Genomic DNA, 18,975 nt, shown 5'->3' with positions numbered 1-18,975 from the left:
GGAAAGACATGAATGTGGTAATCGATAGCAGGGAAAAATTTGTAAGCTGAGTGAAATGTTTTAAAACATTCCATGCGGTTAGGTAAGACTGAAGGGTCCTGGGGTAGATGGCTTGAAGAATGGAAATAAGAAAAGCTTCTAGGAGAGGGGGTGAGGGAGTGGGGGTGTCAGGGGTATCCATGAGGTGTGGGACATAGCTGGTAGATTTTGGCTGGGAAGGTTCAGCAGATGGGTTTATGAAGGGGCAGGTGATGGTGGAGTGGGAGATGGAGATCTGCAGACTGTGGCAAATATATTGCGGCAGCCTAAAAATACCCGGCTGTGAAGTTCAGGGTCCAATGTGACTGCGCATTTGGCTGGGAAGAGCTTTTGGCAAGTATAGAAATGTGAGTCTCCGTATGATAATATGAGCTCAGCGATTATCGGTTAAAAGCGATGGTGAATTCAGCAAACGACAGAATGCAGGATGGGTCGTGAGCTGAGTTTTTAAGGGATACTGAAAATTCTCCACAATTGATTTTGTGATCTGAGGATGAAGGAGAAATAGGAGATAGCAGGGAAAAAGGTCAATATCTGCACCTGACAAAATCTGGGTCCTGATGGCATTAGGTACGGGGGTTGGATCCAGAGCTGTGGCATTTAGAGGAACTGACAGAGGCAAGGCAAGTTTATTTATATAGTACATTTCATTAGGGCTGGACCAGAATATTCGAATATTCGTTCGGTGGGTTGGCATTCGATTTTAAATTTTGAGATTCGAATATTCGTTTTTTTGTTTGGTTTTTTCATACACCTTGCATCCCCCGCGAAACGGTTCTCATTCACGCTTAAATGAACAAAGAAGACCAGACTGCTGCTACTAACACAGAAACAGCAAAAAGAGTGAGAGAGCGAGAGAGAAATTTAGTAATATTTAAGAGACACTATAAAGTACAGTCGGACACACTTGAATGGTTGAAGCAAAACTAGGGCTCTGACTGTCGTAATGACAACCGCGCCTCTGCATTTAAATGCACGCAGTAAGCTGGCCGCAAAGCTCCAGCAAAAATAATTACCATGAATGTGTCGGGAAAAAGTAAGGAGATATTTGAATTATTTATTAATAAACTAGTATTTGGAAAAAAGATGAAGTGGACGACCCTGATGCCATTTGCTCATTTGACTCGCCTTTAATACCTAAATGCAAATGCATTAGGCCTATAGCTAAAGGAAGAGTTTTGTTTTCGATTTAAATTATTTAAATTCTTTTTTTTATAGTTTCGGATGATATATTAGTCTTACCTTTATGAGCAAAAATGAAGTTTCACATAGCGCTACCTGGCGCTTCATGTTCTGCAAAGCGTGCATATCTATCCCAGCCGGCATTTCAACGTTGATTCACCGTTGAAACAACGTCAGGTACCATGGTTGAATCAACGGTGAATAACCTTTCGGATTTGCAAAAAATTTCAACGTTGATATTATGACGTTGATTCACCGTTGAAATAGCGACTTAGTTTCACCGTCTTACTTACCTTTCAGCAACGGTAAATACACAACTGTACGTTCAATTACAACCAGTTTGCATTAGATCAACCCTGTACATACTTATTATTTAAAAAAAACAAATGGCTAGCAGCAATGGGTTTACTGTTGTTATGAAGCAGACGGGACAACAAGGTAAGTGTATACAAATGGTGTTTTATTTATATAAGCAGCAGTGCCGGAGGTGGATAGTGAGTTCGTGAAGGTGAGCAAGACTTGAAGTGATGAATTCAGAGCTGGATGGTAACGTGAAGAGAGTAACAGGTCCTTTCCGTTTTAGGTGGCGAGACTGGAGGATTCCAAGAACGAAAGCCAGAGGGGTTCAGAGAGTTCGTGGATCCACCACCCTCCGCTGACGCGGAAGTCAGCTTACGGCCACACACCGCTAATGACTGGATACTGAGAAGACACAGAGGACTGGCGCTTGGAAGACTGGAACGAGACAGAGATAAGGTAAGTACAATGGGGTAAGTAATCTCGATAGTGATACTCGCCAAAAGACACTGGAAGTCCGCTTTCTCTGGAACGAGCCCGGACAATGAGTGGTGTGTGGAGAGTGTCTTTTATGTGCTGGTGATGATTACGTGCAGGTGTTCATTAATCAATACTCAGGTGACGGTGATCTGGGAGTGATTGTGGGTGCAGAACCTGACCAATCCGTGACACTACCCCCCTCCCCAGGGCCCGCTCCTGAGGGCCGAAGTCTCTTGCGCCGTGGTGGTCTACCTCGTCCTCGGGGTGCAGGGAACTCAGGATGACTAGCGTGGAACTCCTCAGTGAGCGTGGGATCTAGAATATCGTCTCTTGGGACCCATGACCTCTCCTCTGGTCCATAACCCTCCCAGTCAACCAGGTACTCGAGTAGACCACCACGACGACGAGACCGGAGAATCTCCCGGACGGAGTAGACGGCTCCATCTTCCAGTATGAGGGGGGGAGGAGGTTCTTCTTCGTGGTCAGGTTCTGTGGAGAGAGTGAGAGGTGGATGAAATGGTTTCAGTAGTGAGACATGGAAGGTGGGGTGAATGCGATATTCAGGTGGGAGTTGAAGCCTGTAGGTGACGGGGTTGACCTGTTCCAGGATGTTGAAGGGACCAACAAACCTGGGACTTAACTTCTTGGAGGGCAGTCGCAGACGGATATCTCGAGTGGAAAGCCACACTTGATCGCCTGGCCTGAATTCTGGAGCTGGGGCCCTCCTCCGATCCGCGAAGGCTTTCTGTCTGCGTACTGCCCTCTGTAGGTGGTGATGTGCTTCGTCCCAGACCCTCTCGCTCTCCCGGAACCAGTGATCCACTGCGGGGACCTCAGATGGTTCACCATTCCAGGGAAATAGCGGTGGTTGGAATCCGAGGACGCACTGGAATGGTGTGAGGCCGGTGGACGGTTGCCGCAGTGAATTTTGGGCATACTCTGCCCAGCCCAGGAACTGGTTCCAGGAGTTCTGGTGGTTGTGGCAGAAGGTCCGGAGGAACCGCCCCACTTCCTGGATTTTTCTCTCCGTCTGGCCATTGGACTGCGGATGATAGCCAGAGGAGAGGCTGACGGTCACACCTAGGAGACGGAAGAAGGATTTCCATAGACGGGAGATAAACTGAGGACCGCGGTCCGATACAATATCCTCAGGTATTCCATACTGACGGAAGACGTGATTGAACAGGAGTTGGGCTGCTTCAAAGGCAGTGGGTAGTCCTTTCAGGGGCAGCAACTTGCAGAACTTGGAGAATCGATCCACTATAACAAAGATGCAGGTGTTTTCATCCGATGCTGGCAAGTCCGTCATAAAATCCACTCCCAGGTGTGACCAGGGGCGGTTCGGGATCGGCAAGGGATGGAGTTTACCTGTGGGCAAATGCCTGGGACTTTTGGACATGGCACACTCCTTGCACCCCTGGATGAACCGCTGCACATCCCTTGCCATCCCAGGCCACCAGAAGCGCTCGGATAGCAGCGAGAGGGTGTTGCTGGTCCCGGGATGTCCAGTGCCCAGGGAAGTGTGGATGGAGCGAATGAGATCTACCCGTTGTGTCCTAGGAATGTAACGTCGATCAGGAGGGCAGCCCGGCGGAGGGCGAGGAGCAGGAGTAGCGACACTAGGAGGAGCAGACCATTCGATGGGGTTGATGAAGATGTCTTGTGGGAGGATATTGCTGGGAGGCTCAGTGGAATCAGTGGAGTCGTGGATTCTAGACAGGGCATCTGCTCTTATATTTTTTGGACCGGGACGATAGGAGATGGAGAAGTGGAACCTTGAAAAGAACAGTGCCCACCTGGCCTGACGTGGGCACAGCCTTTTTGCATCACGGAGGTATTGGAGGTTTTTATGATCTGTGAGTACCAGGAATGGATGATTAGCTCCCTCCAACCAGTGTCGCCACTCCTCCAGGGCGAGCTTGATGGCGAGAAGTTCCCGGTTGCCGATGTCATAGTTCTTCTCCGCCGGGCTGAACTTCCGGGAGAAGTAGGCACATGGATGGAGTAAACTTGGAGTTCCGTGATGTTGGGAGAGAACCGCTCCGACTCCCGAGGTTGATGCATCCACCTCCACCACGAAAGGGAGGTCGGGATCCGGATGGCGCAGAATAGGAGTCTGGGTGAAGGCGTCCTTGAGGGATTGGAAGGCTGCGGCGGCTTCGGGGTTCCAGGTAAGTTTAGTCGGTTTTCCTTTGAGTAGGTTGGTTAATGGAGTTGTAATGATACTATAACCTTGAATGAAACGGCGGTAGAAATTAGCAAAACCGAGGAATCTCTGGAGTTCTTTGACAGAAGAGGGTTTTGGCCAGGACGTGACAGATGACACCTTCCTCTCGTCCATACGAATACCCTCACGGTCGATGATGTATCCCAGGAATTGAACGGATGGAAGGTGGAATGAACATTTTTCTGCTTTCAAGAAGAGTTGGTGTTCCCTGAGTTTCTGGAGGACCTCCGCAACGTGGTGGATGTGTTCAGTCTCACTCCGGGAGTAGATGAGGATATCGTCAATGTAGACAATCACTGACCGATGGAGAAACTCCCGGAGGACTTCATGCATGAAGTTTTGAAATACGGAAGGGGCGTTGACCAGGCCATAGGGCATGACGCAATACTCATAGTGGCCTGTAGGGGTCACGAAGGCCGTCTTCCACTCATCCCCCTTCCGTATTCTCACCAGATTGTAAGCGCTGCGGAGGTCCAATTTCGTGAAGATGGTGGCTGACCGGAGTTGTTCGAGGGCCGCTGGGACGAGAGGAAGGGGATATTTAAACTTGACTGTGGCTTGATTCAGGATGCGGTAGTCTATACACGGCCGCAGCCCTCCATCCTTTTTCGCCACGAAAAAGAAGCTGGATGCAGCGGGAGAAGTGGAGGGACGAATGTATCCTTGCTGGAGAGCCTCGTGAATATACTCCTCCATGGCCTTTGTCTCCGGAAGTGACAACGGGTAGATCCTTCCTCTGGGCAAAGGAGCATCAGGAATCAGGTCTATGGCGCAGTCCCATGGCCGATGGGGAGGTAGCTGGGAAGCTCTCTTGGGGCAGAAGACGTCCTGGAAAGAGGAGTAGATATCCGGAACCTCGGTGGATCGTTGCTCCAAAGGGCTCTCGATGGATGTGGCGCAGACAGGAATGGGTCTTGGTATAGGACGTGGAGCTTCTGGAAAGCACTCTGGAAAACAGTCATGACCCCACCGGATTACCTCTCCATTGCCCCAAGAGATGATGGGATTGTGCTTCACCAGCCACGGGCGCCCCAAGATGATGTCCACGGTGGCCCCCTCCAGAACCAGAAGTTGGATGTCTTCTTGGTGAAGAGCTCCAATCTGAAGGTGGATGGATTGGCATTTACGATGGATGCGGGGTCGTGCTGTGATGGAACGTGTTATGGGTTGAATCTGGTAGACGCTCGACGAAGCTTCGGTTCGGAGCTGTAACTGGCGACAGAGGTTCCCCGAGATGAAGTTTCCCGCTGACCCGGAGTCGATGAGAGCGTGGGCTATGACAGAAGATGTGGAGGTGGTTAACTGAACACATGTAGACAGAGGATACATCTTTTCAACTTCGGATTGGATAACACTCACCGCGGTAGGAACAGGACGAAGGGGGCATTTCATCCGAACATGCCCACTGGCTCCACAATAGAGACACAGACCCCGGGTCAGCCTTCTCTGTCGCTCAGCGGCTGATAGTCTACCAGATTCAAGTATCATTGGCTCTGGTTCTGGAGGGCTGGCGGTCTCCACTGGGCGGAGGAGTGCATTAGGAGAGACATCGGAGAGAGTCTGATATGATTGCATGCGGTCAGAACATCTGATGGATTGCTGTATGAAACGCTCCAGACCCATAGCGTCATCCAACGCAGCTAGTTGGAGGCGAAGACGGGGTTCGAGTCCGAGACGATAGGTGGTCAGCAACGACCGCTCGTTCCATCCACTGGCAGCGGCTAGGGTTCGAAACCGTAAGGCATACTCATGAGTGGACATCGATCCTTGTGATAAGTGATAGAGCTGCTCACCCGCTGATACTTCCCCGTCTGTACGGTTGAACACTTCTTTGAAGTGATTGATGAATGCCTGGATGGAACGAGTGGCCGGCCCGCTTTGCTGCCACATCGATTCGGCCCACTTCAAAGCTGGTCCTGTGAGAAGAGAGGTGATAAACGCTATTTTAGACTGGTCTGTAGGATAGAGCGCTGGTTGCATAGTAAAGACAAGAGAACATTGCAGTAGAAATCCATTGCACTCCTCCGCCCCGCCAGCGTAGGGCGCTGGTCGGGCCATGGGACTGGATGGTGGTTCCGAAGAAGTGCATGGAGGTACGGGTGCCGGCGGTGCGGAAGGGGTGACAGATGGGGATGACAACAAAACCTTCCGCAGATTATCCACCAGTTCCTGGAATGGATCCTGAGCACTCATGCTGCTTACTGTTATGGTCCGGGCTTCCTGTTATGAAGCAGACGGGACAACAAGGTAAGTGTATACGAATGGTGTTTTATTTATATAAGCAGCAGTGCCGGAGGTGGATAGTGAGTTCGTGAAGGTGAGCAAGACTTGAAGTGATGAATTCAGAGCTGGATGGTAACGTGAAGAGAGTAACAGGTCCTTTCCGTTTTAGGTGGCGAGACTGGAGGATTCCAAGAACGAAAGCCAGAGGGGTTCAGAGAGTTCGTGGATCCACCACCCTCCGCTGACGCGGAAGTCAGCTTACGGCCACACACCGCTAATGACTGGATACTGAGAAGACACAGAGGACTGGCGCTTGGAAGACTGGAACGAGACAGAGATAAGGTAAGTACAATGAGGTAAGTAATCTCGATAGTGATACTCGCCAAAAGACACTGGAAGTCCGCTTTCTCTGGAACGAGCCCGGACAATGAGTGGTGTGTGGAGAGTGTCTTTTATGTGCTGGTGATGATTACGTGCAGGTGTTCATTAATCAATACTCAGGTGACGGTGATCTGGGAGTGATTGTGGGTGCAGAACCTGACCAATCCGTGACAACTGTCAACTTCAGTAAACTAACACATGATCAATATTATAAAACAAGTTTTATTTTGGAAACATACACTGTATAAATCAAAATAAAAACCTGTCGAAAACATTTTCCAACAACAATACAAACACATTAATTCTGCTCACATGTTATTGTAGCCCAGTTTGTGATGAATACAAAGTAATCAAACTTTAGACATTATCACTCAGAAGTTTCTCACAGTAAAATTAAAACAAATGTTTTTTAAAGTCTCTTCTGCTCACCAATCCAACGTACAGAAAAATTAAATAATATATTTGTACTATTTAAAATCTTTTTCATTTGAAGATATTTGAAAATGTAATTTAATCCTGTGATGTCAAAGCAAAATTTGTCACATTAGAAGTCACTTTAACCTTCAGAAATCATTCTAATATTCTGATTTGCTGCTCAGAAAAATATGTTGGAAACAGCTCAGTAGAATTCTTTCAGTTTGCTTTGATGAACTGAAAATAAAACAATTTATCTGATATAGAAATCTATTGTAATATTATAAATGTCTTTATTATCACTTTTGATCAATGTAAAGCATCCTTGCTAAATAAAAGTTTTGAAGTATAGTATATAATTTTACAAATGATTTTTATTTCAAGTAAATGCTAATCTTTGGATCTTACTAGTCAAAGAATCCTGAAGAAAAAAAATATACTGCTTAAATATTGATAATAATAAATGTTTCTTGAACAGCATATTAGGATGATTTCTAAAAGTTCATGTGACACTGATGACTGGAGTAACAGGAATAAATTACATTTTAAAATATTTAAAATAATATTAAATATTATTTTAAATAACAAATATTATAAAGCAGAAGGAAATTATTTAATAATAATAAAAAAAAACCTTACTGTTCAAAAACTTTTGACTCGTAGTGTATTTTTTTCAGATACTGAAAAAAAACACACAGATGCCAGGGTTTAAACTTCTCCAAATTCCTGGACCCCAGAAGGTTAAAGACTCAAAAGTTTTTGTGCAATAACATCCATATTTTGCGCTACACAAGAGAAACCTTTTTTGACTAAAACCCCTTGATCTCTTATTTGGTGGTTAACTATGGTTCTGTGAAAATAGGTTTACAAATGTGTCTCATTATAAGAGATGTGTACATTTGTGCAGGGCAAATGGGTAAAAGACTTTGAGAATGGAACCTGCAACAAGAAACCATGTCGTGGTGAAGGGATCAAAAAGCAATCGCCTTACAATTCTTTACGCAGGAAATACCTTAAATGAAATGTATTTATTACTTTAAGCCAAAATGTTTCTTCAAATTCTGATAAAAACAACAGCCTTGTGCATATATCATGGTTGTGCTTCGGGTTATCTTTGGAAAAAGTCCCAGCTCTGGGTCATTTCTGATGCTGTCCTCTCCTCTCTCCCCCACTTGTGTACTTTCTGTGCTGTCCTGCATAAACAAAAACACCAAAAATAACATTTCATAAAATACCAGTGTTGATACTGTTAAATATCTTTAACTGAAAACACTCAATACAAAACAAATCTTGTACAATATTTTTTACTTTACAGTCCAATAACAGTGGAGTTGGAAAAAAGTGCACAACACTTCATTAAACACATTTTGACGTATTCAGATTAAAATTTAAAACAACGTGGTTTTAATCACAATTCTAACAAAACAGTATACTTAGTGAAACAAGTAAAATAATAATGAGTTAACTTATAACAAAAGATCAATGAATCTCTACCAGAAGTGACAGTGCAAAGTAGCAGATGAACAATTCCTTACCAAACTCCCAATAAGCTGGATCCTTCATGACTCTAAAAGGAGAAAAAATAAATGGTTTACTGAAATTTTCTTAAAAAGCTGTTTTTCGTTTTAAACCATTCCTTTAAACAATTAATTTTAATTAAAGATATTTGCCATTAAATGATATTCAGAAAAGAAAGATAAAGTATGTCATCTTTAGGACTGTTAATATAGGATTAAAATGTAAACACATCTGCAGTAATGCATGGCATTTATATTGAAAAATGTCAATCTCTAAAAGCAGGGGTTAAAGTAAAAAAAAATCCTGAGCCTGAACTTATTTTTTTTGGGGGGGGGGGGGGGGGGTTTGAAGAGAAACTGCACAGAAGGACTTACTTCAAATATCGACGATAATAGCAAAAATTAAGTAACAAGAGCTTAAAGTGCTTAAAAAAACTGGTAAACTGAGACTGAGATAGACATGACTCTTTAATGATTATGCTTTGCACCATTTTTTAAAAAGTACTATGTCAAATAAAGTGTTTTCTTCTAAACAATAACAAGTGCTTAAAGTGCTAAAGAACTGAACTGCTAAACTGAAGATTAGAAGTGAAATCAAGGCCATTATCACTTTTTTTTTCTTTTTTTCTGGGTTGAAAGCAAAGTCCTGCAAACGCTTTCTTTTTAAGACATTTGGACCAGAAGATGGAGCTGGTACAGTGGAGGAGGCTAAGGGACTGGCTGGTCTAGAGGAGAAGGATGAGGCTTTGGCTGGTCCAGAGGATGAAGATGAGGCTTTGGCTGGTCCAGAGGATGAAGATGAGGCTTTGGCTGGTCCAGAGGATGAAGATGAGGATTTGGCTGGTCCAGATGCTGAGGATGAGGCTTTGGCTGGTCCAGATGGAGGGAGAAAGAGTTTGGCTAGTCCAGAAGAGTCTGGTCCAGAAGATAAGGATGAGGATTTGGCTGGTCGAGAGGATGAAGATGAGGCTTTGGCTGGTCCAGAGGATGAAGATGAGGCTTTGGCTGGTCCAGAGGGAGGGAGAAAGAGTTTGGCTAGTCCAGAAGAAGTTTTGTCTGGTCCAGAGGATGAGGTTTTGTCTGGTCCAGAGGATGAATATGAGGATTTGGCTGGTCCAGAGGATGAACATGTGGCTTTGGCTGGTCCAGAGGGAGGGAGAAAGAGTTTGGCTAGTCCAGAAGAGTCTGGTCCAGAAGATAAGGATGAGGATTTGGCTGGTCGAGAGGATGAAGATGAGGCTTTGGCTGGTCCAGAGGATGAAGATGAGGCTTTGGCTGGTCCAGAGGATGAAGATGAGGTTTTGTCTGGTCGAGAGGATGAAGATGAGGCTTTGGCTGGTCCAGAGGATGAGGCTTTGGCTAGTCCAGAGGATGAGGATGAGGCTTTGGCTGGTCCAGAGGATGAAGATGAGGCTTTGGCTGGTCCAGAGGATGAAGATGAGGCTTTGGCTAGTCCAGAAGAGTCTAGTCCAGAAGATAAGGATGAGGATTTGGCTGGTCGAGAGGATGAAGTTGAGGCTTTGGCTGGTCCAGAGGATGAAGATGAGGCTTTGGCTGGTCCAGAGGGAGGGAGAAAGAGTTTGGCTAGTCCAGAAGAAGTTTTGTCTGGTCCAGAGGATGTAGATGAGGATTTGGCTGGTCCTGAGGATGAAGATAAGGCTTTGGCTGGTCCAGATGATGAAGATGAGGCTTTGGCTGGTCCAGTGGAGGTTGAAGTGGGTCTGGATGGTCCAGTGGAGGAAGATGAGTGTTTGGCTCGTCCAGAGGAGGCTTTGGCTGATCCAGCGATATTCCTGGCCTGCCGTATGAGTTTGTTTGCCATCTGTGATGGCCGAATCCTTGCTGCCTCACTCACCCTTTTCTTCTTTCGTGCCTGTTGTGCCTCTTTCTTTTTCTGCAGATGTTTTTGATATGTTTGATACGATGACAGGCAAGACCACCTTAATGGCTGGTCTATTGTCATTGTCGATGCTGTCCACTCCCTTGCTTTAATCGTGGATTTTACAATTGCAAGGCTCTCATAAGTTTCCACATTCATGGAGCATCTGTCTGCTTCAAGAATATCATCCATGAGATTAAATGATCCCTCAACCAGGGGCCCTGTGAAAATGCTAAGTAGTGCTTTGACCAGCTGACCCAGAATGGGAAATCTCACACCTCTCTCTGGATTTTTCATGGACACAACTCTGCTCCACCAATCTACATCAACTCTGCCTTCCTCTTCAATGTAGTTCTGGGCACACGTTACCAGGTCCACCTCTATTTGGTACGCCCTTCTTCCTCTAGTTGACCAATCTCTTCTGGTGCGACCACATTAGGCAATGCCTCTCCTAATGTGATAAAAGCCCCACAGATGGAGTCATCTTGAATCAGAGAGGGAGTGAGTGCAGAAAGTGAGGTGATTATCTTGTTGTCCAGAGGAAGGTTTTTGAGAAGGAACTCTGATGACTTCATGTATCCTTCTCTGAGAGAGTTGTAAATGTTTCTCACCCATATCTTCCTCTCCACACGGGCCTTGTTTAGTGCAGAGTAGCAGTATCTTCCAACAGACAACCTTTTGTCTGATAGTTGCAAATCTTTACTCCGGACATCAACCTTGATGATATCCTTTGCACTCAGTGGGATGGCTTCCGGCTTCATAAATTTGCTGAGGAGCTCTCGAACTAGTGCTACCATCTCCACGTGCAGCAAGTGCGCCATTGGTTTTTCATGTTGCATTTTTTTCAAAAATCCCTGAAATGTTGAAAGTACGCCTGCAAACATAAAAAAAAATGTTATTTTGATTTGACATTTTCACGTGTAAAAAACCCCCCAAGAAAACAGAATTAAAGACAAGTTGCATATAGTTCAAATAAATAGCAGTGTGTTTTAAAAAGTGAATAAAGTATGAATACTTTTAATAGCTTTTATTTCCATATATCAGATTAAATGGAAAAATTTCTCCAAATCAAATTATTTGCGAATTTGGGCAGGTTTGCAATTTTTTTTTTTTTACTGGAAGCCAAGGAAACGGAATATTAATCTGTTGGGAAACAATGTTGAGATTTTTCAAACGCTTGGCTTGAGATAAACTTAAGACATTTTTCAAGATTTAACTTAACTTTAAATTACTGAAGTAATATTTTGGTGCATAATCATTGTTTTTGTCAGATGTTAATCAAATCATAATCAGGTGTTATCATCAGTTAAATCTTTAAAATGTTTTAAGTGTATGTCAATGTTTGTGGCTGAAGAGAAAAGAACAAATTCACAACACTGCTAAAAAAAATTTTCTTAAGATAAATATTAATTTTCTTAATTTCCTATAAAAAAAATGCAGACTTAAAGTATTTAAATTTTTTTGCCCTGGAATTGAATGTCTAATCTTTCCATTACATTAGAAATATGGAAATAACATATTGATTAAAAATAATTTCACTTTATTCACTTTTTTTAACAATAAATTGCTATTTATTTGAAAACTTCTATATAACTCTGCATAACTTCTAAAGCTGGTTATGATTGCTGTAATAGAGACCTGGCTGTTCCCTTTGTAAAAAACAACAACTGTTATTAACTTTCATAACATTTAGCCTAAAGATTTTGCCTACACAAGTTAGCCTGCTACAAGATACCTCTGAACAGGTAGACCATGACTTTGAATCGGTCAAACTCTGTAAAGAGCACAGATATTCGTGCCTTCCGGTCAAGGTTGGCTTGTGTTCCCATTCGGGATGTTGTGGCTTGTTCTTGTTGAAGAATTTCTACTCTGGTCTTTTCCTCAACTGTTAGTGCATATCTCGTCAGCACTTCATTAAGAAGCCTTCTGTATCACACAAACACACACACACACACACACACACACACACACACACACACACACACACACACACACACACACACACACACACACCACTGTGGCTATTTTCATTGCTTTTTCCTACATAAAACCTAACAAAACTCTCAAATAGCACATCACTCTACATGCAATATAATACAATAAAATTGGTTAACTGCAGAGACAGCACATTAATAAATACTTAATTTATACTACAAAATGATTAGCATTACCTGTATTTGTGTTCTTCATTTGGATCCAGCACATAGTAATAATGCACCACCAGTACATCCATGAGTTCATTCAGCCTGGTGCACACCTCCAGCATCTGAAGAAATCTGTTGCTAATTGGTCTTATCAAGCTCTTGGAAGGAAGATGGAGCAGACTCTGAAACTCTGAGAAAATCTCCTTATGTTTTGGTGACTTCTCAATATCGTAATAGACATCGGAGCAGAAATTTTCCACTTCTGTGCTGAACGGACTCATGAGGGCCTTGGCAGCATTGGAAACCATGTGCACAGTGTCTCCAGATACGTCAAGGAGGTATGGGTTCTCCTTCCTTGCTTGAGTTTCAAGGCCAGACTTTTTTCCTCTCATGACTGCACAATTGTCAAGGAGGATGCTGGTAACTTGTCTCCACTCAAGACCATAAGTCTGCATGACATCTTTAAGTTCCAGCATAAGGTTTGGGGCATTTGCAATGTTGACTTTTCTGCTTGCCAGATGTTGTGTTATTACTCTGTTGCTTTCATTATCAAAAAAGCGAACAAGCACATTGAGTATTTTATCCATATTCAAGGTTGTTGCTTCATCAACATTGAGTGAGAACATGCATTTTTTTAGCTTCTCAGACAAACATTTTTTGAACTGTAATGCAATTCCATGAGTGTTCATGTAACTCGCATGTTGATTTGAAACCGACAGGCTAGTTAACGCTTTTTTGTCTTCTGCCAGTTTCTTACACAGGTTGACCAGTGGCTGCGAAATTCTGAATGACAAATCATGTTCTGCTATAAATGTGCACAAACGTATTTTTAAATCGCAGACACGGTCAGTCATAGACAACGCTGTGTTAGCTGTAACAGTTGCTCCCGGTAACGTCGTGGTAAGTTTGAGTGCACGGGCACCGGCTCTATGACCGGAGTCTAAATCATGACGAGCAAGCACTTTCTTACCGCTGCTGGCATACAGTAGCTTCCTCGAGCAAATCGTGCAGAAACAAGCCCCGGGCTCTCTCAGTTTCTTGCACCAACTGCCAAAAGGCTCGCCATCACTACTTTCTTCAATCCACGCCCAGCGCCATTTATTTTTTAATCCTTTATCTATTTCTAGGACATCATCCCCAGGCTTCATAAATTTGCGATCCATTTTTTTTTCTCCGACAACGTGACATTGACGTATGGATGTCAATCATATTGTGTTGCAAGGACCCGCCCTTCTCGGCTTCTGATAGGCTTGTAACGTTAGTTAAAGCTGCGTTCCTCATTTGATTGGTAGGTGAATTAAATTGGCTCGAAAATATTAAACCGCATATGCAGGCTCTAAAATATATTTTTTTTTCCCTCACGGCCGCACGCCGGAGATCCGGCAGGGTGCCGGAATACTTTAAGCCCTGTAAAAGACAGACATTAACAAATACTAGCAACACACAACAGCTGATATATATGACCAGATGAGCTAATATTGCTAGCGCGCTAAATGCCATTAGCATCTAACTTTTGCTGTCTGTGATAATAAAGCAGCACAAACGCACACTCAAGGATTCAACTTATGCAGGTTACATGTCCTTTACCAATTTGTAAACTATTGTACTATTTTTAAAAGGTAATAATAAATACTTATTGTCTTACCTGATTTAGCCAGTGCTGTATGTTTTCAGGGATTCGCAGCTCACGTCTATTTCCTCTGTGTTCCGGTTTTTGTTCTCCGTTGGGATCTCACAATTCAAATACGCTCAAAATAAAAATATAACAGGAAAATATAAAATAATTCGGGACCAACTGAATAATTTCGGTGAGCAGCAGCTCTCATGCAGTCTATGCAGCTCACAACCTCACCAGAGAATGCGGTAACGGTCGATTTTTTTAAATTACAAAGGCGCACAGTTTCACCTCTCAGTTTCCTGAATGAGAGCCAGATGAACCAATCATGGTCAAAGCAGTGAGGTAAAACAACCAATAGGAATTGTTTTAGCATGTGGTAGCGAAATGTATTTAGTTTTATTGTTGGTGATGATTATATTTAATTACCCTTATATGGCCAAAACCCCTCCAAAACCACCCTAAAACCGGCCAACCAGCCTAGGCTGGTTTTAACCGTTTTTTTTTTTTGTTTTGTTTTTTTTTGTCAGCAGGGTACTGACAAAATTAAACACTTATTTCATAGATAGGCCTACATTGTCTTTCAATAATTAAGGCACTTATAAGTACCTTTTCAGGAATATTGCTATTTATTTAATCTATTTAATATTATATTTAGAGGTGTTTTGGCCACTTTCCAAGTCTGTCCAGGCTGGGAGACCACCTAAAACCAGCTACTAGGCTGATTTAGCTGAAAAAAAAAAAAAAAAAAATTGGATTCCCTTGATCCAATGCAGTTAACTAACGTTGAAAAGGGACATTTAAATAAGTTTGTTATTTGTTCACCGTTTTCTAATTTTTTATTTTATTTAATGTAAATAACTTCGTTTTAATTAATTCAACATTAACATTTTTATATGTAACGTTCTACCTTGTGTAAGCACAGGTGATTAAGTCACACAGATAGGGTTTATTCAAAATAAATAAATAAGCAAAACACACACAAACTACATAATTTATTAATTTTGTTATTTCTCTTTGAATCCTTAAAAGGAATGTTTTCTGTTGAGTGGAAAGATTATTTTTGTAAGTCATTTTTATCAGTTGCATTATGTATGTGAAAAAAGTTGCAATGGCCCTTTAAGCCTGCTCTCCGGAGAACGCGCTTCTCTGCAGAGGGAGAGTTGAATCCTCCATTTTGTGAAAGAAGGACAGAGCAGAGCTAATGCAGATTGGTGCGTCTAAATATCGCTATTTGTGCCGAAATATATATACAATCATCATTTTACAGGGATTTGGTGAGTGTTTAACCATTTTGGCATGTTTTTGTCCAACGCTAATCTGATCAGTAAAGTGTTGTAGGATAAAGTAAACATAAAATTTAGTTCATGTTAATGTGTTTATGGTTTAATATGGGCTTTGTCCTAATCTTTATTCTGTGTAAACATTATATTTGATTTTAACTTGAGTTATATTGTTAATTGTTTTCTAATTAAGTTAATTGCTTTAATGAGAAGGTCAATTCAGCAAAAGGCTGTGTCCTAATTTTCTTTTTCAATGAGATGTAACGTTACAAACTAAATATGGAAATGATCCTGTTATTATTGTTGGCCTAAAATACAGGTCAGGTTTTTGTTCTGGTGGAACTGAATGTTCTGGAAATCAGTTGATGGCGAGCCCGCCCTGCTGAAAAAAAAAAAAACTGCAAATACCAGTCTAGGCTGGTTGTCTGGTCTTAGCTGGTTTAAGATGATAGTAGCTGGTTTAAGCTGGTCTTCCTGGTGGTTTCCCAGCCTGACCAGCTGTCAAAATCCCTCTAAAACCAGCCAGCCTTCCAGCTATGACCAGCTAAAACCAGCCAACCAGCCTAGGCTGGTTTACGGATCTGGACACTAATCTCCCATTGTGAAACTACGGTTTTCTGCTACACGAGGTGGATCTCAGCTTTCCAGCTATTTGTTTTCATCATTCTCGGTTGGAAGTACTGTGATATTCCTGGACTGTCTCACGGACCTATTTTTATATATGTGACCCTGGACCACAAAACCAGTCATAAGGTTAAATTTGACAAAACTGAGACGTATACATATGAAAGCTCAATACATAAGCTTTCTATTGATGTATGGTTTGTTAGGATAGGACAATATTTGGCCGAGATACATCTATTTGAAAATCAGGAATCTGAGGATGCAAAAAAATCAAAATACTGAAAAAAATCACCTTTAAAGTTGTCCAAATTAAGTTCTTAACAATGCATATTACTAATCAAAAATTACATTTTGATATATTTACAGTAGAAATTTAACAAAAAATATTCATGGAACATGATCTTTACTTAATTTCCTAATGATTTTTGGCATAAACCTACCCCAGCGACTTAAGACTGGTTCTGTGCTCCAGGGTCACATATATATATTTTTCCTGCTGCCATCCACGTGGCACGGATTTAAAGGTGCCATAGAATGGAAAACTGTATGTAGCCTGGCATAGTTAAATAATAACAGTTCAGTACATGGACATGCCATACCATGAGTCTCAAACACCGTCGTTTCCTCCTTCTTATATAAATCTAGTGTTTGCAAAAGACCACCGAAAAATAGGTCAATTCCAACATAACAGCGACTGTTACGAAACTTTCCCGAGATCGTTAATAGTTACGCCTCCAACATTTGCATCGCCCAATCATCAGAAATGTCAGCACATCAGTAAAACAAGGCAAGCCACTAAAGGGACACGGCTAGCTTAATGCTAACGCTAGCCTGTTACATTGCTAGACATAGGATTTCACTTTCCACATAAACAGAGAGATGACTGCGCTCATGATGTTGAATGATGGAGAAATAACTGCCTGATGATGGCCAATGATTTGCAGATCTTGAGAACCACTGACGAGCAGCTGAACTTTTGTGGTAAGTACTTGTGTCTCTGCATTATAACCAGGGCCAGACGGAATCTGCAGATTTTTTTGGCAATTTCTGCGCAGATTTTTTTGAAAAATCTGTGGAATTCTGCGGAATGGTTTTAAAGGAGAACTCCGGTGTGATATTGACCTAAAGTGTATTGAATCATGATACCAAATGTGAACGTACCTTGCATATTTCATCTCGGTTTGTGTCCAGCTGTCCGAAATCTGGGGTCAGTTAGCCGATGCTCACAACAGGCTGTCTATGAGAGTGAATAGGGCATCGGAAAAGCCATGTAAATAAATCACTGTTTTACACCATTTACGAGGCACAAAGTAGCTCCACACTTCATCGGTAGACTTCCTAGGGCCCTGACATTTAAAACGAGACATTGAGAACTCTGAAAAAGCACCGGTAGTTTATTTACAAGAAGATTTATACAGACAGTACCTGGGAAAGAAAATCCGGTAGCCGCCATCCTGAACTTAGTCATGATAAATCGAGTGTCGAGCACCAATGAATTTATCAGGTTATCAACGTATCAGGTTGTAGTTTCCTTTGTGCTCGACACTCGACGTATCGTGACTACATTTAAGACGGCGGCGACTGCTCTGTTCCTGGTGGAAGATGTCTGTATAAATCTTCTTGTAAATAAACTACCGGTGCTTTTTCTGAGTTCTCAATGTCTCGTTTTAAATGTCAGGGCCCTAGGAAGTCTACCAATGAAGTGTGGAGCTACTTTGTGCCTCGTAAATGGTGTAAAACAGTGATTTATTTACATGGCTTTTCCGATGCCCTGTTCACTCTCATAGACAGCCTGTTGTGAGCATCGGCTAACTGACCCCAGATTTCGGACAGCTGGACACAAACCGAGATGAAATATGCAAGGTACGTTCACACTCGGTATCATGATTCAATACACTTTAGGTCAATATCACACCGGAGTTCTCCTTTAAGAGTATAGGAGAGCACAGAAAGCTGAAAACATTACAAATAACATAAAAAAACTTTTATTTCAGGTTGACAATACAAATCATATTGGAACAACTGTTTTGTTAAACAAAGCTAGGTCTCTTTTATACTAAATCCACTAAAAGGAGCAGGAAACATTTCTTTTTAAATTTTATACAAATCATCGACTAAACATTTGCATATCATCAAAGACTATAGAAACTCTTAAATCATTCAATAATACATAAATAGCATGCACTAATAAATAATAAATATTAATAAATAAATAAGTTGCTTATAACAACAATGATAAATAAAAGTGGTGTAGCAATCAATTAAACACTTAAATGCAGTACATTAGAAAACTAAATTTTGTAATAAGTTATAGTAATTTAGTTGTAAAAATAGTAATTTACAATAAGTAGTATTTTGCATCAGGGGAAAAAAGTTATTTACATTATTTACATCAGAAAAACTACTGGATGTGAGTAAAGATGGAATGTAGATGTGTTAATCTCTGGTGTTAAATTTGGCAATCAGCATCATTTTAACATTCTCCTCTGTTAGGCTGCGTCTGTGTTCTGTTAAAAGTGCAGAATAGTGAGATAAAAGCCTCTCCACATCCACTGAAGTTGTAGGGAGATGCAGGTACAGTGCAGCTAGTGGGGCGAGTGTTAGCATTCGATCTTCCCTGGCAGCCCACCACTCCACCGCACTAACCTCACCTGCATGACTCTTGTCCAT

Source organism: Garra rufa, chromosome 1, assembly GCF_049309525.1.
Source record: "Garra rufa chromosome 1, GarRuf1.0, whole genome shotgun sequence".
Classification (NCBI taxonomy): Eukaryota; Metazoa; Chordata; class Actinopteri; order Cypriniformes; family Cyprinidae; genus Garra; species Garra rufa.
Note: the sequence above shows the minus strand (reverse complement) of the source record.